The 27993-nt window shown below is 38.4% G+C and overlaps 1 protein-coding gene across 1 annotated transcript in view; it reads left to right on the top strand.

Moving 5' to 3' along the window:
- Positions 1-27993, top strand: part of LOC145988345 (uncharacterized) — a 688454-nt gene that overhangs the window by 149671 nt on the left and 510790 nt on the right. The window lies entirely within an intron of this gene.

The raw sequence follows: 27993 nt of genomic DNA on the forward strand, positions 1-27993 counted from the left end.
AAAGGCAGCTGCCCCTGGTAAACGTATGGAAGGTTCTTCTTCAACGGAAACACACGAAGCCATGCAATTTGCAGATGGTACAAGCCTTGAAACCAAATGACAAGATCGCACGTCATCATTTCTGTGTAGGCATGAATGGGTACATGGAGAATCTTTGTGGTGTAAGTACACTTTGAGATTGAGACAAGAACTATAAGGAGCAGGTAACAGATTCAGAATAAGATGAAAAATTGGAGAAAGAAGATGCAGAAAAGAGAAGCGGTGGAACAAGAAGACCGAAGAAATAAAAGGAGGATAGAAATAAAAGGAAGTAGATTACACAGAATGACAACATAAGAGCATGCGAAATTTGAGAAGATGAATAAGAAGATGGAAATGTAGAAATATGAAACAGAAAAGAGAAACGGTGGAACAGGTAGACCGAAGAAATAAAAAGTAAGATAGGAAGTAGATTATTGCGAATGACAAGATAAGAGCACACGAAATTTGCGTAGAACATGAATAATAAGATTAAAAAGGAGAAAGTAGGTGCAGAAAAGAGAAAGGGGAGACTGGTACATGAATCCCGAAGTGACGACGAAGAAAGGAAGGAATGAAAGTAGAGGACTGAAAATGACATGACAGAAAAGCATACGATATTTGAGACAAAGATGAATAAGAATATGAAATTGAAAATGAAGATGCAGAAAGGAGAAAATGAAGAAAGAAGATGCAGATAGGGGAAAATGGAGAAAAAGATGAAGATATAAGATTGACTGATTGATTGATTTGGTGTTTTAAGTCCACTTTATGCACAGTAAGGCTAATCGGTACTGGACTTACAGGTTAAAGTTGGATCCGAACCACTGTGCCATGTGGTTCCACCGGGTATCGAACCCGGGACCCCTTGATTACAAGACGACAACGCTACCATTGAGCCATTGGGGAGGCTAGCAGATATAAGAAAACGGAGCAAAAGACCGATGAAATAAAAAGATAGATAGGAAGAAAATGAAGTAGATTAGAGACAGTGACAACATAAGGGAGAAAAACGTGCGATACGTATATGAGTAGAAGATGAATAACAAGATGAAAATGGAGAGAGAAGATTTAGAAAATAGAAGGGATAAAATGGAACAAGAATCCCGGTGAAGCGAAGACTAAGAAAAGCAGTAAATGAAAACATAACACAGAATAGCATACGACATTTTCGAGAAAGATGAAAATGGAGAAAGACGATTCGGAAAAGGGAAACGGGAAAATTTAACAATGAAATAAAAAAGAAGGAAGGAGGAAACTTGGAGTAGAGAATGAAAAGATAAGACGGTAAAAGCAAGCGATATTTGAGTAAAAGTAACATGTAGTATTTATTATTTGCCCAGACGGTGGATCAAGAGCCAAGTGCGGCTTCAACGATGCATAAACACGCACACAAATTACGGAGTGAGAATATACGAACAACCTTCCTCTTCAGAGAAGGTCCTTGTTTTTCCACAGCGAAGGTGAAACAAGGATTCCGTCCCCTTCTTTCTTCCGCACCGAGGCAAGTGTCCCCGGGGGGGTAGTAAACGGCTTGAAGAAGGCGTGTAGGTCAAAACAAGGAAAAAAAGGTCTCGAAACAGCTCTCTAATGATTCACAACTTTCAGAACGTACCCAAAAACACGGTGCTATGCTTTGTTTAAGGAATAGGTCAATCTTGAGCATGTTGGATATACGTTTGCGGCACCAGATACGTACATCGCAAGAAACAATCGTGTTTGTACACTGACAATTTATCAAAATTCGCTTTAAATCTCCGAAAAGCAATATTTACACCTTGGGGTTAAATTTAAAACGTTAATTTCAGTCACTATCTCTCAATGTTAGTAAATATAGAAAACCCTTGTTACTCCGGAAGCCGATAAGCCGGACTTAGCTTAATCCGGACAGGCTAAAAGAAAAACAATATATCAGAATGCAAGGTTTTAAATGTGACTAGAATTCACAAGACAACTTCCCAAAGAAAAGGCAGTCAACCACTGATGAAATTCTGTTTCCCGCAGACTTTGTACTGTACAGCCTAGTGTATTTAGGCCTATGCCTTTAAATACACCATAATAAACGTGTTTTGTTGCTATAAACGGAGTTTTAATGCACTTTCTACTGTTCTTTTAGGTTATTTCTGTTAATCCGGACTTTCGATAAACCGGTCAACTTATCCTCCCATTAGTTCGGATTAACGAGGTTTTACTGTAATATAAGTGTATTGTGTATGTTTCTGATACACTGGGATTTTACATTAAATAATTACAAATTACTTTACTACAGTAGTTTATTTGATACAGCTAAGCACAATGAAAATACGTCCAAATACAACACTTATTCTTTAAAATATACTCATTTCGATTTCTTGTAATACAAAAGTAAGATTATTTAAATTGATTATCTTCTCATACACATGTAAAATAGATTAAAGAAGTAATAACACAATATACTCAGTAACCAGTTTGTAATTTCTACTCTTTATTGACACTTTGATAAGCTTTTTCAACAACATCTTAAATTCTAGTTTCATTTATAACACCATTAAAGCTTGTTTTCATGATATGAAAATCTCAACATGCTGACCATGGCAGAATGTACTTAGTACAGAGTCTTTTGCTAGAATGTTGAAACGTTACGTTTAGTTTATGTTTTAAAATAAAATAAATTTCTGCCTTGGTCAGCATATTGAGATTTTGTAGTTTCATGTATAGGTACAGTCATGGAAAAAAGTTCTTCCCCATAAGGCTTTAATAGGAGCAAGTAATGCAGGAGGGTAGGCAACACATATTGCACCCTTCGATGATCGGGTGATTTTGCCTGTCTTAACACCGAGAAATGTGTTCCACGCGAAGGTCAACATGACAGGAAAGCAAAGAGGGTCACGTCACTATTGGTTACGTGGAGTGTTGTGCTTCTCCACGTCCCCAGTTCTTGATCCACATTGCAGAAAAAGTAGAGCTGCATGCAATATATGAAAATAGGTTGTTTTCAACTACACGCTTAATTATGATTTTCCCAATTGTAAATCTATCAGACGTGTCTCCCGATTTAGTCGGGAGTCTTTTACTTTGAATTCCTGTTTGTCATAGGCGTAACTTGACGGGAGCAGAAAGGGCATTTGTAACCCCCCCCCAAAAAAATCAGGTTTCTTAAAGCTGCTAAAACAGGAATTAAATACTATGATTTGACGCGTCCAAAAAAAAGTATTATATTGAAAGATTTTTCCCAAATACGTAGATAGAAATTTAATACTTTGAAAGTGTCTCAGATTTGTTTATTGTCACAACTTAGTGTGGCACAGGTCTACTACAAAAGTGGAATTTCGTAACAGAAATATGAACCCACTCCTTTTATTTCGTAGCCGATTTCATCTTGAAACTGAAATTAAGAATATTAGTTAATAATGTCATTGGTAAACAATAAAAAAATGTGTTAGACCCAATTCTTTAATACCTTATCATAATCTTTATCGCAAGTTGAAATTTTGTTGTAAGTCCACTGTATGCAAAAAAAAGAAAAAAGGTAAAGTTCTCACCTGTGCTTGGCGCTACGCCATGAAGGCGTATAGGGGGTGTGGGGGTAACGCCCCACACTTTCTTGATTCGTTCGTGAGTGGGGGTGATGTGATCAGCATCACGCCGCCCCACACTTTCTTGATTCGTTCGTGAGTGGGGGTGATGTGATCAGCATCACGCCCCTGACCGCCTTTACCACCAGGGTTTCCCCCAGGTACCCATGTCATTCGACGCTGGGTGGGCGCTGGGGCCGCTTCCAACGTTAGAAAAGTTCCCGGGCTTGAACCGGCCGGGAATCGAACCCGGGACCTATAGCATGGTAGTCAGACGCGTTACCGACTGAGTCACCGGCACAGATAGACTAATCTGAAGTGCATACAGTTTAAAGTGGGATCCGAACCACTATGTGCGATCACCTGGTATCGTACCCCAGACCCCTTGATTACAAGGCCTTACCACTACGCCATCAGTGAGGCGCACACAATCTTTGTATTTTGACCTTTTTAAACCTATATGTATCATATAAGAGGTTGTTTAACGTTGCTATGCCTCTATGGATTATATTTAGCCAGTATTCGAGCACATAGCGTCAGGTTTCATAGAATATAAGCTTCTCTTCCATGTTTATGGTTTCCTGTCTGCAGTAGAAAAACTGGCAGGTTCCCATAGCTTTTCTTTCAATAGTCTTCCAATGGTTGCATATCATATCACTCAAATTTGATTCATTCGTTTCGAACACAATCCCCGATGGCGCAGTGGGATCGTGGGCGCCTTGTAATTAAGGGATCCCGGGTTCGATACTCGGTGGAGGAACATAGTGGTTCGGATCCCCCTTTAAATTATAGGTCCATTCACGATTAGCCTAACAGGACGTAAAGTGGACTTAAGACACCAAATCAAGCAACTAACACAATCCCGTTATTGTCCAGATTATCGAATCCAGAACCTTCGTCGCGAATAACATAAGCAGGAAGACAACGTAAAATAACCAAACAGAAACAGAACCTAAAACCTACATCGGATAGATTGGATTAAGTCGACGATACAGCACGGGTTCTGAAATGAAAAAGAATACGAAAGTTGAAGGACCTCTATACGCACCCACTTTTCCTCCACTCAATGGGGAAGATATCCTTCTAGCTGAGAAGCCTTTACGTAGGAGTGCCCTGAGGGAACTTCAAGGCCACGACGATAAAGTGCAATAACGGGACCAAAACATACGGCAGATAGCTGTGTTCCTCCTTATTTCGTACGCCATTGATAACTGGAACACGTGACCTCGTCTTTGGTAGAGCAGAAGCCTGCTTGCTTGCCACCACCCTTTAGTTCAGTGACCTTCGCCCGTAGTCAGCAAGAGTGAATGACTCACCATATACTTGTCTGTGAGGCTACACAAGAATAGATATTTCGTTAGTGGCTGTAAGTATTGTTTCATCTGCAGTTATATCAGTTACCATTTCAATAGTTTCCTTCCTAATGGTTACTTTAGTGATAAACATGTAAATTAGTTCTCGAGAGTGAACGTTTTATCTATTTGAACGGGGGATTTTTATACAGCCTGCATGTATTATTTTTTCCTGAAACAAGAAGAAATTCGAAGACGCAAAAAGATTTGTATAAGAGTAGTTAACAAAAGGAAAAAAGAAGAAGAAATCGAAAATGTAAATGCTGAAATAAATTATGGTAGAGATCGAGTGAATAACATTTTGTCATGGGGCCTCCTCGATGGCGTAGTGATAACGTCGTCGCCTTGTAATCAGTGGATCCCGGGTTTGATACACGGTGGATGCACATAGTGGTTAGTATCCCACTTTAAACTGAAGGTCGAGTCCAGATTAGCATATCTGTGCGCCAAACCAAAACTAAGAAAGAAATTGTCACAGTGTAAGAAAATTTCATGTTCAACCACATACGAAACACAAGGGAATAATATATTGCAGTTTGGAGTTCACATCTGTAATATCTAACCAGCACAATTATGAATCGCAACATATCGTATCAGATCCATTTTTATTATACATGTATGATAATATAAGAGAAGTAGAGGAAAGAGAAAACCAAGCGAAACACGGACGCCTTCTCCAGAATTTCAAATCTCGTTACATAAGGTTCTGGGTTGGAGTCCCGAACAGGCATGACTTTCTTGTTCTTGCCCTTTTATCTGCTTCATTTCATCATAATTCATCGTTATGGTTTACCTGCAGGGGAAGAATACTGGCAATAATTGCCAATACAAGGCCAATGACAAACAGAACAACTCGATTACGGAGGTGCCAAGAAGAAACGAGACTTGACAGTTTCTCCGTCTCTCGGTTTGTCGAATTGAAAATTGCTCTCCCGTTCTCGGTCTCGATTAGTTAAATATAGAAATCGAAAATGTATGTGACTGAATATACATGTATTTTATATATTCCGGTTTTGTAGGAGATTTCGTGAGAGATGAAATAAGTACTCTTCCATCGTATTTATTTTTATAATTTTTATTCCCTGTTCGATGATCGCGACGATAAGCACGAGTGACCATTACATGAAATTGATGACGAAATAGTCAAACACCCCCGACAAGGACGGTACTCAAACCCGGGAACTTTGGCGACGATATCGAATGTCAATCACTTAATGAGCTTGACCACCGAGCCTGCTTAATGTTGTTTCTGTCAGGTAATTCGTAATAATATCCCACATTCACTATCATTTGCTTCATAATTTATCTTATTGTTGTGATTAACCTGAATTCAAAGAATTAGTTGAAAGGCAAAAATGCAAGATTGAATGTCTCTGATGTTACTTCGTGCCGAATAATATGACGTGGTATTATGATATGAATTTATTAATCATATAATATGCCTATTCATTCCATTGATTGATCCCAATTGAGCACACAAAATATGCTATAATGTCCACTCCATGGAGGAGTGGTTAGCACAGCGCGCTACGATGCCATGGGTCCCTGGTTAGAATCTCGACTTGGGCGTGGGTGTCCTTGGTAAGTGTCCCTTCATCAATTTCATCATAGCATCACTCATCTTCATCGTCGCTATTTGCCAAAAGTGAAAGAATAGCAAATCTAAATAACAAACATCCAATCAAATCGAACATCTCTACCGATTTAATTCTATACGGTACCGAATTCCCACTTTATTACTGCATCTTAAGTCATTTTACAGCATCTCAATTGTTTTCCGATTCGAAAACATTTGGAATGTTGTTTTGTGCAGTTGATTGTGCATTGTTTCGTTGTTTGGATTGTTTAATTAACGTCGCATTAATTAGTTTTAGACCAATCGTGACGGGGGAAGCAAGAGCACAAAGAAAGCGAAAAAGACAAGGAAGAGACCACGGCTTTCTTTAAAGATAGCATCCCGTGAATACAACTCAAGTGACTGCAGAATATTATGAATAACATTTATTTCGCTTTTTCCTTTTATTTCTGTTTCAGTTATTTTACTTCGCTTTTCTTCTACCACTCGCGTTACTCGTGTCGGTGAGGAAGAATTATAAACTCGTGAAATGGACGATGGTACAAAAAAATATATGCCTCTCCCACGGTTCGAAACTGTCAGTACAAAATATTGTCTTATTTTTAAAATTTACGGGCAAATATGGTTTGTCACGTAGCAATTTTCGCTTATCTCTTTCTCAAGGGGTTCCATTGCCTCTCTGATGTCGTAGTGGTAACGTCTTCGCCATGTAATGAAAGGCTTCCGAATTCAATACCAAATAGAGAGGCATTTGGTTCGGATCCCATTTTAATCTGTATGTCCAGTGCATGAACTGGCCTTAAACAATTAACGTGTGGCATGTGGTCTGTGATGAGAACCATCATTTCAGCGAACCTCTTGACAATGACTCTAATATCACTTGAAAGAATAGTATTTCTTTACGAGTAGGTCTTGTCAAGAAACCAGTTCCTGAAATTTTCTTCTGGAGGCATCGTAGCACCCAGCTGTTTGTTGTGGCTGGGGCACGAGTCATGTGACTCATGCTATCAAAGCTCAATCCTTCCCGAGAACTCAGAATCACCAGGCAAACTTAAGAAAATATTTTGTTATTTGGGTTGCATAAACAACAGGCTTTAAGACGTTACGAAATTCTACGTCCCGTGGCCCAGGTATTTTTTTCTAAGACTGTACACATTCAAATTGGTATTAAAAAATGTATACTGTCAATAACTGCACTCAAAAGTTTACATGCAAACTGTTAGTATTTACAAACATATCTTGAATAAGCGCCAGCGCAAAATAAGACATCTAATAAGCATAAACATCACCCAATGTTACCAATCACAACCTTTTTTCCAAACTCTTTTAGTGAAGGTTAGTTTTGAGAGCAATTAACAATAAGGAAAACAAAAATAATTAAAGTATTCACATTGATTCCCTACTATTTACATTAAAGTAATGATCCTTCAATTCTGACCAACTTTCCTGGAATAGATTTTTTAAATATTCGTACACGTTTATACAGCGTTTGGTGAATAATTCAGTGTCCCTGTGATTATTGGAGTTTTCCTATTCTCTTGTTTATACTATAATCTTCCATCAACTTTCGCAACTCACAACGATTGTCTTGCATAAAGGAATCTACTTTTCTGCAATTAACAAGTTTGGTAATTTTCATTTAACTTAAACTCAAGAATTAGTATCTCCTTTCGTATAAAAATGGTTGTACGTATATGTGTATGTATGTGTGTTTGTTCCAGCATAACTCTCGAACGCCTTGAGCGATTTCAACCAAACTTGGAACACGTATCACTTGCAATCTCGAAAGAAATACTGTGGGGGTAATATACCCCTGGCACCCACAGGGGTGGGGGTGGGAGGAGGTGACATGTAAAAATTATCGAAAACGACCGATATTAGAGTGGAATCAATAGTTTGCGGGGTCACTAAGATGAATAGTAACTCTTCCAATGCCGTTCGACTCCAAGACACCCCTGGAACCACTAATGGTGTGGGTGGGAAGGGTGTGACATGTAAAAAATATCGAAAACGATAGATGTTAGTGTAAAATCCATAGTTTTCGGGGTCGATAAGATGAATAGTGACACTCCCAAAGCCGTTCAATTCCAAGACACCTGTGGCACCCCTAGGGGTGGGATGGGAATGGAGTGACATGTAAGAATAATAAAAAACGACCGATATTAATGTGGAATGCACATTTTCGGGGTCGCTAAGATGAATAGTGACTCTCCCAATGCCGTTCAACTCAAAGACACCCCTGGCAACCCTCGGGGTGACATGTAAAAATAATCAAAAAACGACCGATATTAGTGTATGATCCATAGTTTTCGGGGTCGATAAGACGAATAGTAACACTTCCAATGCCTTTCAAATCCAAGACACCTCTGGCACCCCTAGGGGTGGGGGTGACATGTAAAACGACCGATATTTGTCTGGAATCCATAGTTTTCGGGGTCGCTAAGATGAATAGTGACACTCCCAATGCCGTTCAATTCCAAGACACCTGTGGCATCCCAAGGGGTGGGGGTGAGAAGGAGGTGACATGTGAAACGACCGACATTATTGTGGAATCCATAGTTTACGGGGCCGCTAAGGTGAATAGTGACACTCCCAATGCCGTTCAATTCCAAGACACCTGTGGCACCCCTAGGGGTGGGATGGGAATGGGGTGACATGTAAGAATAATAAAAAAACGACCGATATTAGTGTGGAATGCACATTTTCGGGGTCGCTAAGATGAATAGTGACTCTCCCAATGCCGTTCAAATCCAAGACACCTCTGGCACCCCTAGGGTAGGGGGTGACATGTAAAACGACCGATATTTGTCTGGAATCCATAGTTTTCGGGGTCGCTAAGATGAATTGTGAAACTCCCAATGCCTTTCAATTTATTTGTTCTTGCTCGTGGAGGTGGAACTAAAAATGTTTTACATAAATTGTTGTTAAATTTATATTATTGTGAATTTGTAAAATATATTATTTTATAATTTGTATACCTACTGTACTTTTACTTTTAAATACCTGTAAATAAAATTAGTTACATTTTACGCTATTGTTAGAATTAATTAAACACCCGGTCAACGCGGGTAATCAGCTAGTTTCACTATAAAGTAGCAAAGGATATACACCTTGATTTGCAAACGATAATCAACTACTTATGTTTAAAGTAAAAAAACAAATCAAACTATATAATAATATTTATGGTTTATTTTTACAGTACTTCGAACGAACAGCTAAATGTATCCAAAATATATACTTTTTCTACATAATCTTGAACTCAAACTTCATGGAGGGCCTCCCCCATGGCGCAGTGGTAGCGTCATTGCCTTGTAATCAAGTTGTCCCGGGTTCGATGCCCGGTGGAGGCACAAGTGGTTCGGATCCCATTTTAAACTGTAGGTCTAGTCCCGAGTAGCCTTACTGTGCATAAAGTGGGCTTAAAACACCAACTCAAACGTCATGTATGATATTTTGTATAGGAAAATATAATGCCCAATATTCCTGTAAAATTGGTCCTAAGAACACCAGTGTATGGTGTTCGATATTATTGAACAAATAATGCATAAAAGTAATGAGAAGAAATCATTTTTATATAATCTAAACTCAATATAATGTCACTAAGAATAACTAAATGTATAGGTTCCTTGTTTGGATTTTCTGTTGTTTTTTTTTAAGATTGGACTATTTTATGTTACTGCTCAAATGTTTATATCTTTCTGATCCTTGTCAAACATTTAATATTTTTATTCTTTGTTCATTTTCTTTTTTTACTTTGTAAAATTTCATTATGAGTGTGTGTGTGTAAAAGTGCTTTGCTTTGGAATTTTTGAATACCGCACTATATATGCTGTAAATAACATAATTACATAATAACTACTTTGGTACATGTAGACAAAAGTAAGTTAATATTTAAATTAAGTATGGAGTAGAGCTAAAATATGTATGTGAAATAGGTTAAACAAGTTATACTTATGTATATGTTATATATATGTAAATATTGATAATTTACTAATGCTTATCAATGAACTTCGCTCACAATCTAAGTTCAAAATATTATTTGTTTCGAGTTTCGTTTATAGGCACTTTCAAACGGATTTTTTTTAATGTACAATATCGCGATTTAACAATCTACCTACAGTCTTACAAAATTCACAGATGATATAACTTAAAAATCATATGTAAGCTGTATCTTAGGAATCGGCGACCCTGCCCGTATAAGCAAAAATGGCGAGTCAATAATTTCCTGCGGAGTAAACTATTCGCGATCGAAACAAGGCACGAAGATCACACGTTATGTATCCTTCACCTCCCTCATTCGTTTCCTCATCTCCCCCACCTCCTCATTCTACCGCACACACCGTTTCCCTCCTTTTTTTATTATTTTCCCGCCTCTTCCTTTTTTTCCGCCAAAAACTCTTGCCCAAGATTAGATTCGACCCAACGGTCGAATAATGAAACAGTCAGGAGTTATGGCTTGCGATATTTCAGGGCCCTGGGTGCGAAAAGGAAGGAACTAAATAGGGGATGGTTTTTTGTAAGGGGCGGAACAGACAGTGCTATCCTTTCACTTTGGCCTTTCCCTTGCGATAGTGGCGCCTCCATCTTATTAATTTTCCCGCCGGATTACTTTTTTTCCCTTCCTTCCTTCTTTTTTTTAAACGTACAGCAGAAAGAATGGGTTCCGCTTTAATAGATTTTCTTTTAACAACATAATTGATTCACAACAAGAGAACTGAAGAGCCCGCAGATTGTGCTTTGTAAGATACAATCCTGTAAAAGGAAGCGGGATTTGCTGTTGTGACGTCACAAAGAGCAAGGGTCTTATATTAAGGTGGACCTTTACAGTTAAAATAACGTAACAATTGGTTTTTAGGGTAATACGTAATAAGCATCTCTGAAAGAAGAAGCTTTATTTAACGGTTGTACCCGTCTGTCAGTCTGTGTCATCGATCAATATTTCAGAACCCAACACAGGCTTAAACACAAATCTTGTTGCCATAAGGTAAATATAGTAGCTGAAAACAGAATAATTTAACTCGATCAAAGGAATACAATCGATCAAAAGTGGTCTGTCGATATCTCGGAAATAAATTTTCCAAAATATACGATCCAACAAGTGCTAATGAAAACTTACATAATTTTTTTTCGATTCACCAGCCTGTTTGGCTGGGTGGTAAAATAATCAAATTTCGACAATTAATTAATGATCGTATCGAGATAACTTTTCAGCTTTGCCGTTTGTCCGTCTATGTTAACTGTCTGTAACTCACGCTACAAGAGCTATGAAAATAGTGTTTAACACCACAGGGTTAGGCAAAAGTTAGGTTATATAGCTGAATGGACACGACGGCCGCCAGACCTATCATCTCCCAAATAACCCCCACCACACTAGAAGAGGTCTTATTAAACTGGGAAGGTTGAATTGAAGCATGCATTCAAGCAAATAGTGTATATTGAACATGTAACTTTAACCATTACATATCAGTCATGTGTATGCGTGCATGCTTATATTTTCTTCCCTATGTAACATGACTTCTAACTCACCCTGTAGTGTTTTTTCAGTGTACCTGGGATGATAAACAACACCGTATTGTCTATAATACTTCATAAATGTCCGAGAGAGAGAGACAGTTTATCAAAACCTAGACACATTATCGCCCTCGAGCCGTAACCGCAGCTCCAACAATGTCCACAACGTTGCACTATCTTCTGCAACAATAAACTATGCTTAATCGAGACGCATCCATAAAAGTTAATTGAGACTTTCATATTACTATCAAGCTTACAGCAGTTTCATTGACGTTTTATAGCGATTTAATGCACACTCGTTTGCTCATAAACTTGTGTAAAATATGCACGAGCAATTCCGGATTCCCCGTCTACGCGAGCCAGCTCACAGCTTACATTCCTATCAGGTATGAGCTCATAATTACAATTTAAAGCAGACCTTTTTAGACATTCTATTGAATGTTGGTTTCGCGCTTTATATTTTGGCTTAATCGCATTTGTCGCCCGTAATACAGTGTTGCTTTGGAAAACGATTAACGGCTCAGTCGAATTAGATTCTCTTTTTTTTCAACATGGCGGGAAAAACAAAACTGGACTTTTGCAGATATATTCATAATGTTACATAGTTGAAAGATAGGTATATGCCCCCACGGTGTGCCGTTATTCCGCCACTGATTACCTCTTTTCATCCCATCCTCGTCGCCAATTTCTACATATATATAAAAACTCAATGTTCTTGAATAAAATAATTAATTAATACAATAATGATTTCTTTCAACTGTACAACATCACATCACAATCCATGATCCTGCCAGCCCTCGTGGCACAGTGGTTATTTCATCGCGCAACAACGCCAGGGGTCCCGGGTTCGAATCTCGCCCTGGGCTTGGATGTTTGTGAGTGTCCATTCGTCATATCATCACTCATCCCCAACTTCGCAAATTATCCAAAAGTGGCAGAAAAGTCGAAGTAAAATAAAGCAAATCAATCAATCAATCAACCCATAACCTCAAAGTCACAGAATATAAAGTCTTAGGTCAAATCCGGCATAACCCATTTAGCCATCTTTGACGTCCATATTGACTTTAACCATCTATTAATACAACCCATATTCACTCTGTTCGGCAATCTATCTATATATATAAAAATGGACATGTGTGTGTGGGTGTGTCTGTGGGTGTGTATGTTTGTTTGTTCCGGCATAACTCTCGAACACCTGGAGCAATTTCAACCACACTTGGTACACGTATCACTTGCAATCTGGAAAGAATACTTTGGGGGTAAGACACCCCTGGCACCCTTAGGTGTGGGGGTGGGAAGGAATGGCATCTAAAATAATTGAAAACCACGGATATTAAATTCCGCACAGTCAGACATCCGTGTTTCTATGCAATCCCGCACAACGATAGTGTTTCTCGGGTTGTCTAAAATTCAGGCTGATATGATTTTGTGTTGCGAAAACGTGTGGAATCCATACTTTTCGTGACACTCCCAATGCGGTTCAACTTGTTTTACAAGTTAAAATTCATTATTTTCCTGTCTAATACAAGGTTGGGATAAATAAATACCCGGGAAATGCCGGGTAATCAGCTAGTTAAATATAAATAACAGTATGCTGCAATAGTAAACCATATCTTCCTTCCCTGTGTCTGAGCGCCGAAGTTTCCGGGTTGCAGTCCCGGTTTGACATGGCTGTTCTTTGTCCATTCATCAATTTCATCTAATCACCAATCAATTTCTTCGTCGCGATTGGCCAAAATCTGCATAAAAGCGACGCTAAATAACAAAAATATAAATAGAAGTAAACCAAATTGATATTTGATCTGCAAGCAATTCAACGATTTTTACGCAAGACCGGTAACGTAAATGACTTAATGTCGAAATTACCGAGAAAATATGTTTAGCGACATAAACTTAAATTTCACCGAATAGAACGTTTCTTGTTTGAAATTCCCCACCATGCTCCAGTGGTAAATGAAATATGGACAAAATTGGCTGCCATTTTGCAATATGGCGTCGAAACCTTATGGTTTGTTACTCATTTTGGAAAATGCTTATTTATAGTTCAGGAAAGAAGTTCAACTACAATTACTCGTTTTCAAAAGGAACATGGTTACAGTTAATGGTCTTTGGAAAACATATGACTTAAAGTTACTCGTTTTGTTAAGGTACTCTGTCACAGGTACCGGATTTTGGGAATAAAATAACTTATAGTTCGTCGTCTCGGATTTTCCCACCTTTCTAATTTTGGTGCGAAAAAATATAACGGAACTTGTTTCCAAAACAAGTAACTTCAACGAAGTTCCATTTCAAAAAGAGCAACAGCAAATGAACGTTTTTCAAAACGGTTAACTGTACGTGATTTGCTTTCCAAAAATCGTTAACTGTAACATAGTTCTATTCCAAAACGAGTAACTGTAGTTCAATTTATTTCCAAAACGACTAACTGTAAGTGATTGGTTTTCCAAAAACCGTTAATTGTAAGAGACTAATAACTGTAGTCTAATTTATTTTGAAAACTAGTAAATCTAGTCGAATGTTTTTCCAAAACGACTAACTGTAAGTGACTTGCTTTCCAAGTAAGTTAACTGGAACCTAGTTATTTTCCAAAACGACTTACTCTACCTGGTCAGCTTTCCAAACACCGTTTGCTGTAACCGAGTTCTATTCCAGATCGAGTGACTGGAATGGATTTGTTACCAAAATTGTAAGTATTCCGCTTTCCAAAATGAGTAACTGTAACTGATTTTTTTTCCAAATAGTGTAATTGTAAACGAATTTCCAAAACAAATAAATGAAAGTGAGTCGCTTTCCGAAACGGGTTAGGAAGAGTGTTGTTTTCCGAAACAAATTAACCAAGACAAAACAAATTTCTGTAACTGAATTTCTTTCCAAAACAAAATGAAAATTGTAACGGAGGTCCTCTCGAAAAAAAATAACTTTAACTGAATTCATTTGCAGAGCAAGTAACTGTAACCAAGTGATTTTTCAAAACAAATAACAACTTTAACCAAGTTCGCTTCGAGACCAGTGACTGGAACTGAATGCTTTTTCCAGAAGTGACAACTCTAGCCGTGTTGTTGCTCAGAATGAGTTTAAGTGATTTGAATTGATTTTTGTTATTTAGCGTCGCTTTACTACTACTTTTGGCTAACCGCGACGATGCGGATGAGTGATGATATGATGAAATTGATGAAGGGACACTCATCATGAACACCCAGGGCCAGACCTCGATTCGAACCCGGATCCCTTGACGTCGTGGCGGGCTGTGCTAACCACTCCTCCCGGAGGTCGGCGACTATAAGTGAGACTGTTGCTTTCCAAAACGAGAACTATAAGCTTGTTACTTTTTTCGTCGTCCCCAAACATGCAGTAACATCAGAAAGTATAGCACGGGGCATTGTCAAAGCTACAGGGAGAGGTTGTAGTCAAGAGGCCAAGAAGGAATCCTGCTTGGAAAGAAAGAAAAAGTTACACCAGAGGTTCTTTTTGTGGAGGAGGGAAAGCTGCCCTTCCCTTTCTTCCAGAAACTCCTTCTCCCCCCCCCCTCTTTGTCTTCCTCTTCTCATTTTCGTTGAACGGCGAAAGGGACAATCCCTTTAGAGCGACCAAAGGCGCCTGTGGAAGAGGGGGAAGCGGTAAGGAAGACCCGAGAACAGCAGAGAAGACTCCAGAAGAGGGAAAGGGGGAGGAAAAGAAATCAAGATAGAAAGTTTAAGAAAGGATAGCTCCGAAAGTGTTCTGTGTAATTGAATGATGGTGAATATTGTGCTGTATAGTGCTTGCGTTATATTCGTAGCGGTGGGTTGTGGCGTTTCTGGCGGAGGTTCTTTGTTTAACGACCGGAGATGTGGCTGCCTGAGCATTGGATGTGTGAAGTCAGTAGATGAGAGGAAGTGGATATGTCTGAGAGAGATATCAGTTGAGATAGAGAACGGAGAGCTTCCAAGGTGTTCTCTTATGTCTGCCCTACGATCCGAGACTAAAAGAAGGAACTGCAAGTTTTCTTTTCATTCCTGATAATTTAGACACTAGGGACGATTCCCGATTTTCTCCATTCATGTTCGAGGAGGGCTGTCTCATTCTTGGTCTCGCATCCATTTGAAAATGTCTGTCTCGTTATGAGTCTTGCTTCCAATTGAAAATTCCTGTTTCCTTCTCGGTCTTGCCTCGAATTGCAAATGCTTGTCCCGCTGTCTGTTTCGCTTCAAAGTTCAAATGCCTCTTTCGTTTTATGCATCGGTCAAGTGTACTTCAGGAAATTTTGCTCTCTCCTGCTTTGGAGGTGATAGTGCACGCGAATAGCAAAGAACTACTCCTTCTTGACTAAAACTATTCATAGACTTCGTACTGGAAGTGACTCTTTTCCTACTTGTAACGCTGAATCATCGCTGAAATCACGGTCTGTTCCTGAACACCCGCTAGCACCATGGCAACAACAGATTTTCTCATTGCGTCTAATGCAAAAACAATTATCACATTCGCGTCTACGGAAATAATTCCGTATCTCGTATTCTCTTTTCCCGATATCCGTGATCTTCCCACGAGCACATCCCTGCCTTGTCCTCCACCTATTCTCCATAGCATGCTAAATTGGGCCACGTGCCTTTTCTTAAGTTCTACAGCACAACGAAACTGGCGTCTTCAAGTATTAGCGACACCCACAGCGACCTTTTCTTGTTAAAAGTCTGGTTCAAATCAATTCACAGTAAATCTAAGAATAATAAATTCAATCGTGTGACACACATGAAGAAAATGAGTTAATACAAACTTATTTGACATGTTTTCCTTTATTTCAGGTAAGACTGTTCAAAGGCATCTGGCTAGACACTGCGTATTTTGGTATGTTATTTCTTTACAAAGAATATTTACTAATAAATTATCTTAGTTTCCAATGTTTCAAAAAAAACCTTCACCTGAGTCATTTGCTTTTGTAGGTAGTTAAGACCCACCCCCAACTTACGAAATGATGAATACCGTGTAACTGCTTAAAATCAGATGCAAAAAACTGGTTATTATTGAGGAAGTAATTCGAAATTAAATTTCTACGTTGGAGTGAGATGCAAAATATCACACAACTTTTGTGGTATCTTGTAGGGATATTTTTTGTTGTTGGACAATTCTGAATCCACTACCCCAAGAAGGTAAACGTAAGGCACATTAAACTGTCCACAGGGCCTCTTGTTCTCCTGCATTAACGACACAATGACGAGTAAGTAAATAATACTCAGAACACACCACATGCGGAAAAATTAGCGCTTCGAGCGACGCGAAACAGTATACAGTGACTCAAAAAAGTATGGAACTAAGCACAGTCCTCACATGAAATCATGTACACCAAGCAGAAACGAAATGAAGACGGAAGTACATTTGCACAGAAGTTTAGTGCATACTTTTAAGGTACAAATTACACTGAAAAGAAACACCTTTGGTAGTTGAACAGAAGGAATACAGATGTACAATGAACATGGTGAGTAATTTGAGCTCAAAAAAGTATTCAACTGTAATATTTGCGGGATACAATATTATGTGTGTATGGCATCTGTAATATCAGTTGGGGGCCCTTTCCTATAGATGATCTCTTGCAACAGTTATGGGACTGATTTCACCAAGATATCTGTTGTTTGTTGGGTAATCTTCCCCGATTCGTCCAACAAAACGTGGTTGAGGTATTTGTTTTTGGAAATGTGGTGTTTTTGGATTCTTTATTTGACAATATGCTAGACATTATAGATAGGGTTAATGTCCGTCGATTGGGGATGAGTTTGCATACTGCGTGGGGTTTTGTACAATAACCAGTGCTTGATCTTGAAGGTTGTATGAAAGGGGCCCCAACAGGTATTACAGATGTAATAAACACATAATATTGTATCCCGCAAATATTACAGTTGAATACTTTTTTGAGCTCACATTACTCATCTTGTTCATTGTACATCTGTATTCCTTCTGTTCAACTACCAAAGGTGTTTTCTTTCTGTGTAATTTGTACCTCAAAAGTATGCACTAATCTTCTTTGCAAATGTACTTCCGTCTTCATTCCGTTTCTGCTTGTTGTACATGCTTTCATGTGAGGACTGTGCTTAATTGGCCACTGTATATCCTAATTCCACATTTTTATTTGCGCCCACAAATTCCATGAGTACGAATTGAAAGCGGCCGATTTTACCACCGAAACGGCCTAGGTCCGGAATCTGAAGTCGTTACATTTGAGGTACCCTGCACCACAAACGGCCTCCTTTAGGCGTAAAGTTTCACAAAAAATATTAACATGATATTGGAAGCCAGATAACCTCGCACAATAAGTGAATTTCTCCAATAAAACATAATTTGGCTATATTATTGTAAATTTTGTACCTTTCTTTCAAATTTCTAGCGGTGTTGTTGATTTTAACGAGAAAATGATAAGAACACAAATTGAAAGTCTTTTTTAGAAGATTAAAACAAAAAAAAGAAACATTGAAATAGCCAAAAATGAGCGATTCAAAAAATTGATTTCCGTCATTTTGAATCCAATATGGCGGCTAAGCGATCAAAATGCGAGTCATGTGACCAATTTTTTCTACATACTTGGACTCCCAATTAAAAGTTTGTGAAGTGAAATTGAGTGTACATTTCAGTGCACACGAAAGCGGAGCTAGCTCTCCTAGACTAAGCATTGAAAATAAAATATCTAAGGAGCATCGGTTTTTCCAGAGGGCCAACCTCCCTTCCAGGAGGGCTTGAAGAAACTTTTAGTGTGTCACTTCTTTACGGTAGACATAGAAAGCGGATATCTACCTGTCTATGTATATATTGTTTTATAGTAGTTACTAAGTATCTGTTAGTGGTAAATGTGAGCCTATGCAGCATGGTTGCATAAGTTAAGGTAATATATACAGGTATATATATATATATATATATATATATATATACAGGGTGCTCGGAAATTCCCCTTACAAACTCCTAAGGCTAGTAGAGGGGACTGAGTTGACAATATTTTGATTAGGAACCCATTTCCGGAAACGTACCGTTTCCCCTGATGCCCTAAAGTGTAATCATTTATTACGACCATGTCAAATGAGGTGTTACGTAAGATACAGAAGTGAATGACGTGTGACTCAGTCCATAATGCAAACAAATTTATTTGGTAACAATGCCAAGGGAACAAAAAAGAAACGTACTATTCATTGATCAGCACCTGTGTCGACAGCGGAACTCAACAATTTGTAGACGTCACGTGCCATCAGGTAGTCTTCTGACGTCATGTACTGCCTACCCGGTTGCATACCAACACAGGCACATCCGACACATTGTCATGGTTGTAGCACGGAGGTTCCTATTTCAAATATTGTCTACTCAGTCCCCTCTACTTGCCCTAGGAGTTTGTAAGGGGAATTTCCGAGCACCCTGTATAAGATTTCGTAGCGATGAAATGAGGCGTCAAACAGAAAATGTTTATTAAGTAAAAAGATGTTTGCCGTAATAACCTCAGTATACTATAAGTTAACACATGTAGTTTATATATTGTTTATAGGGGAAAGCGGGGTATTGCCAAACTCTTAAGGTTTGATGGTGAATTATGGAATTATTTGAAAACGTTTTAGACACTGCATAGATTCTGAAGAAACCTTAATACCTTCTCTTCAAACTCAACTCGGTAACAATGTTCCAAAACTATTGGTTTTATACAAGAAACTAAGACAAAAACATAGCTGGCATTTCGTCATTGGGCCTGATTTTTTGGGATAATTCCGAACATAGGGTTTGTCATTATTCGTTATGGAAAATAGTTACTATGAAGACAAATGAAGTAAAAAATAAGGAATATGGTATAGACCCTGTTCTTAAGCACATTTTTACCAAAGTACATAATCGCATACAATTTCTCAGGCCACAAAATAGCCAATACCTTTTTCCGCCTAGGGATGGTTTAATCGGTAGGGCGTCTGACTGCCACGCGGGAGACCCGGGTTCGATTTGGGTATCGGGGTGCAACCCTAAGGGGTAAAGACGGCCGGAGTGTGGTACTGATCATATCACCTCCAAAATGGCCGATATCGAGAATGTGTGGGACCCTACCTCCACATCCCCTAAAATGTATCTACATGGCACGGTCCTATAAACACTAGGAACTTTTATCTGCCTTATTGTTTTCATTATTTCCACACGTGTTTAATTTAATATATGAACATTCTAGTGTGAAAATTGTCTAAATAAATATAGTACAATCTACAGAAGTAAACGACACAGAAAATATGATAAAATTCTTCGCTTTTTTCGAAGTAAATACAGCACATGAATTACAAGCAAATTTGAAGAAAAGAATCATCGTTGTCTGGCTTCAATGTCTCACAGAGTAATGACGACCCTAGGAGCTTAAAGCATTATCTGAGATAGACGCTAGGTGGCAGCCCCAATTACATAATCTTTATCAAGGAAGAACAGCAGAAACCCTTGTGTTTGCCATTTGCAAATACACCTAGAAAATTCAGGTTTTCCCTACATATTCCCAGGCTTGAAATAGAACGAGTCTTCTCGATACCATTCATAAGTACAATTATTATGCTCCATTAGAACACGCAAAATTTAAACGGATGAAAACATAGATGAATGAATTACTTTGTGATATTTATGGATAGGTTTTGTTCTGACCTGTTCTGAATATTAAATATAAATGAAATTGCAGATTCGGACCGTTTGGACCTGTCTCGAAATTTAATACGATAATTCGAGAGATTCGATGCGCAAATTCAGAGCTCATGATGAAGATAGTGGGCAATACATCTGTACAGAGGAAGCGATGCGCAAACCAACGTGTACAATTTGAACGATCTATGTCACTTAATAAAATAAGTTAGTTATGCACACCTTTGCACTACTATCCGTACAGCATTCGTAAATGATTTTAAAATTACATATGCTGTACGACTTGAAAGAGGTATAACCACTGTTCGAATTAAGGTTTTTACTTTGGGGGGGAGGGGGATACCCACTCAGTGATTTCATCATTTAGGGAGGTTCTTTTGGGTGGTATGCAGATTTGTATTTACCAGTCAGTAAATTAACTATTGCCTTGCGGTTCCAAGTACCTTTGCACGTAATTTAGAAACAACATATTTACACTCTAAGAAAAACCAAACTTGTACTCAAAAAGAGGTATCGAACTAGTAACATTGAAAACGATTAAATTTCTATTGAAATGTTCAAATTTAATGTCCATTTAATCTACCTACAAGTTTCTTGTGAACACTTTAATACTTGTAAACTACCATCACTATGCCATGGAAACTCAAATGCAAAACAGCCTTCTGTTGTCTCGGCTCGGTAAGTTTGGTCAGTTTCAGAATGGTGTCCCTTAGACCACAAGGATGCATACTTTTCGGCAAAGAAATCTGTGATGACTGGATGAACACGAATGATTTTTTAATTATATTTGTTACATGGTTAACAAATTGCATACTGTAAGCTGTCAATCAAATTTATCGGGGATAAAGCTTTCTGTGAAAGGAATTCCCTCCCGGCATCCCCTCCTCCCTCCGTTAATTCGCACACTGGATAAAAACTTCAATTTTTTTTCGTTATCGTTCTTATTAATATTCTAATTATTATTAAAATTATAACATAAATGTAATATCAATAATTAAGTTGCTATTATTAAAATGCAAAACTACGTTAATTACAACCTGGAACGCAGACACAAAACAAAGAGAGAGAGGTCCCAGGTTCGATTCCCGGTGATGGAAAATAGTGGTTCGGACCCCACTTTAACTGTACGTCAAGTCCCAATTAGACTTTGTGTGAATAAAGTGGACTTATGATAAACTCAACAACAACAACAACAACAACAGCAGCGAAAGAGGAGAAGGGAAGCAAGGAACTGACCGGTCAACAACCATATCCAACGCATACAACACCTTTCTGCTGGAATTCCAAATAAGCTAGATTTAGAGATTTATTTTTGGAGATAGCGACTATGTATTTAGTTGTAATTGCATTCCCTTAGCATGCAATGTGGTTCTAACTTATTATACTTATTTTAACTCTACGTTTCGAGACAGCGCCTCTTCACGTGAATACATTTATTTTTGCACCTGGTTGGGAACGAACCTGCGACAGACCTGTGCTTTCACTATAAATTCGATGCGCTAACCAACTAACATTTGGGAAGATGGTCGATTCATTGATTGATTTGTTGCTTAAGTCCACTTTATGTACAGAAAGTCTAATGGGGTCTCAACCTACAGTTTAAAGTGGAATCCGAAACACTATGCCATGTCCTCCACCGGGTATCGAACCCTAGACCCATTTGAGGAGATAGGACAACATTTGCTTGATTTCTACAGTGGAATGACTTATAGGGATTTATGTCATTGGTATGAAGGCTATTATTTAATTACTGATAACAATCCTTTGAATCAGTTTCCAAGTTCAAGTACTTAGGAGTAATACTAACAAATGAAAATTATATTAAAGAGGAAATAAAAAGCAGGCTTAATTCAGGAAATGCATCTTACTTTTCTCGTCATAAACTTTTATCTTCTCGCATAATGTCTAAGGAAGTAAATGTTGAAATATCCAAACAGTAATTTGCCTAAAAGTTCGGAATTATTTGTATTCGTAATACAAATGCAAAATTGCATAATTTGTATTCGTGTCCAGGTATTACTAGAATAACGAAACCAAGAAGACTTAGGTGGGCAGGCCATGTGTCACGAATAGGACAGGCAAGAAGAGCTTACAGGATTCTTGTTGGGAAACCTGATGTTAAGAGACCTCTGGGAAGGGCAAGACGAAGATGGAGAGATAACGTTTAGATGGACCTAATGGAAATCGGTAAGGATGGAAAACATTGGATTGGCCTTGCCAAGGATAGGGACAGATGAAAGGCTTGTGTTGCTGCAGCCATAAATCTTCTGGTTTAAGACGGCTAGAGAGTTAGTTAGTTATGAAGGCTGCTTCTTTGATGTTCCTTAGTTTCCGTTTTTGGTTCTTTGTGTAGTGCTGTGATATTTCACTGAATTTTATGATTCATTCAGTGCATGTTCGCCTATTTTCGACCTATCAACCTTGGTGTGCGTGATGCTTGCCTTCATGTATCCTCTTCTTTAGGCGATGGATAATGTCCAGTTAACATTGCATGCTAATGTAGAGCCATTGTCACAACTGAGAATTACAGCATTTTCTTGTCTAATGAGCCAAAGCCCGTATTTTGATAACCTAAAAATCTTTGAAAAATGACCTTTAAAATGACAACAAAAATCCGGTAAAATGACCTAAAATCTTTGAAAAATTACGCAAAAATTCGTACAAAACTCAATCTGCTTATTGAAAATAGTATATATATTCCAAGACAAACAATTTAACAATTGCTTCTTCACCTTGGCATGTTGTACTGACTGTGAATAAGAAACTCGACAATGTTGCATTTAGCGAATTTCAGACAGGCTTTGTTGCGCTGGTAGTTAACCACAGATTAAGTACCGCAAGATAACATTCAGACAAAACAGAAATTGTTGAACTTCTTATGTTTCACCATGTAATGACACAACATTTTTTAAAAAAATGACCTACAAATGATGCAAAATTTTAAAAAATGACCTAAAATGACCGAAAAATAAAAAATGGTAAACAATGAACAAAAAATGACCCACAAAAATTACATTTCTTCAACCTGAGGAGGGAGTTCAGGATTTCTGTACTAGTTAGTAATGTCTACGTTGCACAAGTTAAAACATGAAATGTCATCAAGATCCGGACTTTATAAAACCTGTTTGATGATATGAAAGTTATGAAATCTAATACTAAATTTGAACATGATCATTCAGAGTATTTTAAGTAGGGGGATTTCAATCTTTGGCAATTAACATTGAAATATATACTTGGCACTGACGTTGTTCAGAAGACATATTTATGATTTAGCTTTTTATTACTTGGTTCAACATCTGGTTGATATTTTCTAAAATTCAAATTTCTAAAAGCAAAGATCAGTGTCTCCACCTCTTGTCTTAATTTGAAGATTGATTTTCTGTTGCAGAAGTCATTGTAGTAAATCCACCAGGAATAGCCTTTCGCAGTGCTGGTGACTAATGAACAGAAGAAACCCCCAAATGAAAATGGTGCATTTAGTTAAAAAGGAATCGCCATGGGAAATCTTCGGATATTGTAGTGAGAGTTTGTTTGTCAGTTTCCCACAATCCCGTGAGAGCCGCCGCTGTTTGGAAGGATTGTGGAGGGGTGACAAAAGACAAAGCTCTTGTGGTTAGGGGAGACAGTGCCTTGTGACAGATCTTCCAGAGAGTGATATGTCTTTCATTTCCAACCTTGCGCATCTTTGAGTTCCTCTGGGTCCTGCCCGCATCTTCCGAGTGTCGCCTCTCTCATCTTTCAACCATTCAGTCCAGCGGAAACAGTGTTGCAAACCATTTAATTTATCTCAGTTTCTTTGAAAACCACATATAAATTTTTTCTCTGTTCGTATAGGGAATGATATAAATAGGAAAAAATGCGAAAATTCCTATCAGCTATATTGAATGGTTTCACAGATTAGATTTCAATATTTTTATGATACTTGTATACTCAAGTCAGAGGAGATCGTTTCGGATAAATAAAATGACAGATAATTCAGAATTCTTATATTAAACATGTAGGGTCACAAGAGGAGCGTGATGACATTACAGCCTTGATAATAAGTGAAGTTTACTTTGCAAAAGTACAGATGTTACTAAAACTATTATTTCAGTAGTTAGTGTAGTTGCTGTTATAAAAATGCAATTATTTGTTTAATTCTTTATAATACTGATACAGTAGTGAGTAACAATATACATTTATGTAGGATTAGAGCTTTAGTACGCTGTTTTTATGCGTACAGTGTTACATCATGTGGGGTCGCTTAGGTACACCATTTTGAATACTAAACATTATGAAAAAATGATTTTGTGTCAAAATGAGTAATTGATGTAGCTACCTTGCGTACTATTTTTGTAGGTCAAAACGTCCGCCAAGTATGAAGTTTGTAGATCTCATAGTTTCAGAGGTGTTGTAAGTTTACACCGACTAACAGACAGTCACGAACGCCAGATTTGGTGATTCATCTTCACCATATCGTTTTTGCGCCGGCTCGGTGACAGAGCGCGTTAAGTGATTTCTTCATCAATTTTGTCTAATCTTTACTCATCCTCATCGTCGTTATTAACCAAAAGTGGTAGAAAAAAGCGACGTAATACAAATATTTTGGACTTCGGGCGTTGGATTTATTCATCCAAGTCTGCAAAGCTGTTCAATCTTTTCGAAACGCAGGACAAAGAGGGGTGGGTGATAGAGGAGTAATGTTTGCTGCCATGGACGTTCGCAGGTTTCTTCCAAAGGGAGAGCGGGAAGAGGCATTGTTTTCCTTCAGGTTGCAAACAAACGACTTGCTCGCATAACACTGCTTCAGTTATCAGTCTTCCTGTCTGAAATAAAGTTATTTGTGTGCAATATATTAGGTCGGCATTCATTTGCCAAGATAGGTAACGGTCCCTCCAAACGTCCATGGTTGTAGAGTGAAATTATTGCTGTTCTGCATTTGTAGCTTCGGATCGACTCATAACTCCCGAAGCATCCAATCAACAGCGAGACGCTGACGTCATCTAAACTCAGTACCAATAGAGCATATTAGTGGTGACGTCACCAACATACAACTGAACAGGAATCAGTCCAAACAAAACCGTCACGTGGTCACGTGGTGTTTTCCTATTCGATAGCATTGGATTTTCTATCGCAAGTGGGCGCTACGACGCCAGGGGTCCCGTGTTCGAATCCTGGCCTGAGCATGGATGTTTGTGAGTGTCTATTCATCAATTTCATCACTCATCCCCATCTTCGCATACGAGGGTCACTATTTATATTTTGAGCCTAACAATGAAAAAACAGGAATTTGGCATTGAAAACTGCTTTATTGTTTTTCGAAGTATTCTCCTTTATGGTCAATACACTTTTGCATTCGTTCGAACCATTTGTCAAAGCAGTTTTTCCAATATTCTTGAGACACCTCCATAATATGGTTTTTGAATGCATCAACGGCGTCTTCCGCCGACGAAAATCGTTGTCCACGCAATTTATTCTTGACATTCGGGAACAAGAAGAAGTCATTGGGTGCCAAATGAGGACTGTACGGCGGATGACCCATCAATTCGATATTTTGACTGTTCATAAAGTCGGTTGTTAGACGAGATGTGTGACAGCAGTATTAGGTTTTGCACAGGATCAATGTTTTCTTGAACAACAACTGATTTTGGACGACCTTCGCGAATCTCGTCGGTGAGCGAATGGCGGCCACGATTAAATTCGTTATACCAGCGTTTCACAGTGGCAAAGGATGGGACTTCATCGCCAAATGTGGAAGTAAGTTGATCGATGCACTCTTGTCTTGATAATCCACGTCGAAAATCGTAAAACATCATCGCACGAAAATGTTCACGAGTTAATTCCATTTTATTGTTGTCGCGCAATCTCCAAGGCAACATAAACAACACAAATGAAGCTATTGACAAAACATTTGAAGTACTTTATGGTCAATAATGCCAGACGATTCCGTGCAAACGTCAAATCGCGCCTAACTTCAATCAGTGTTGCCAAAGCTCAAAATATAAATAGTGACCCTCGTATTAGCCAAAAGTGGTACAAAAGGCGAAGTAAAATAAAGCTTGCCAATCAAATCTATCGCGTGGCAGCTTTTAAAATTGTGATATCAGTTATGAAGACAAATTATGATGTGTATCGTGCATCAATGTAATTCGATTTCGGAGAATACGTCGATACATTGCACATACCTTACAGAGGATGAGGTAAAGGATAGTTTTAGTAAGGAAATCATGCATTTTGAAAGAAAATCGAACCATCTTGGTTCCGAAGTTCAACTGCCGTGATGGTTACTTGGTGCCCAGCAGCCTCACGTGACCGCAGTGGTGCCATCTATTGGCTGCGGTTTCCAGATGGACGCCGATTTGATTTCTTTCTCCAGTTATTCTTTACCTTATGCTTTATGAGCTCCTATATCTGCGTATTTTCGAAAATTTACGTTACACATCACAATTTTGTTTGTGCCCCTTGCGATGGAAAATCCCATGCTACGACATTGGGGATACGGCTCGTTTGGTTTGGTTTGATTTGGTGTTTTAAGTCCACTTTATGCGCAGTAAGGCTAATCGGGACTGGACCTACAGTTTAAAGTGGAATCCGAACCACTTGTGCCTCCACCGGGTATCGAACCCGGGATACGGCTCGTGACGGGTTTGTTTGGACTCAATCTTGCTCAGTGACGTCAGACTGATATGGTCCGTCGCTAAACTTCTTGCTCACGCTGACCAGTGTTGGTAGCCTTGCTAGCAAGACTCGCGAAGTCAGCCGGGAATGTTCCAAAAGTTATAGGACTCTGACCTGAAAGGATCCCTTGTCAGATTTACGATGAAGTCCTCAACGGTATCTTTGACGGAGAAGATAACTTGGAATTGGATTTAAAACGTGAAGAACAGCTCAGGTTCTTCGAAGACTAGAATATATTCAGAGCGAAACTAAGGAATCACGGAATAGATATTGACAAGCTTTTGCTGATCGCTAAGATGAAACTATAGTTGTTTCCAATTTTCTCATCCGATGAAAGTTCAAACCCCATTTCGTTGCACCCTTGACGTATATCAATCGTTTCACATTTTCTAGAGTAGTGTATATTGATTGTTTCAAAGTAGTACTTGGTACGAGCCCTTCTTTTTTATGGATTTAACCTCAGTGGTAGCATATTTTGACGATTTTTTTGTTGATTTTATAGCGTTTTACGACTTTTCAGTGCAATTTTCACCGCATCTCATTTTTTTCCCACTCGTACTTGGTACGAATGCCACGATCTTACGTGATATAACTTAACCTATCCTTTTTTTTTCTTACAATTTTTTTTTACGATCTTCAGTGATATAACTTAACCTATCTTTTTTTTCTTACAATTTTTTTTACGATCTTCAGTGATATAACTTAACCTATCCTTTTTTTT

The sequence above is a fragment of the Lepisma saccharinum genome, chromosome 5 (assembly GCF_977018435.1).
Source record: "Lepisma saccharinum chromosome 5, izLepSacc3.1, whole genome shotgun sequence".
Lineage (NCBI taxonomy): Eukaryota > Metazoa > Arthropoda > Insecta > Zygentoma > Lepismatidae > Lepisma > Lepisma saccharinum.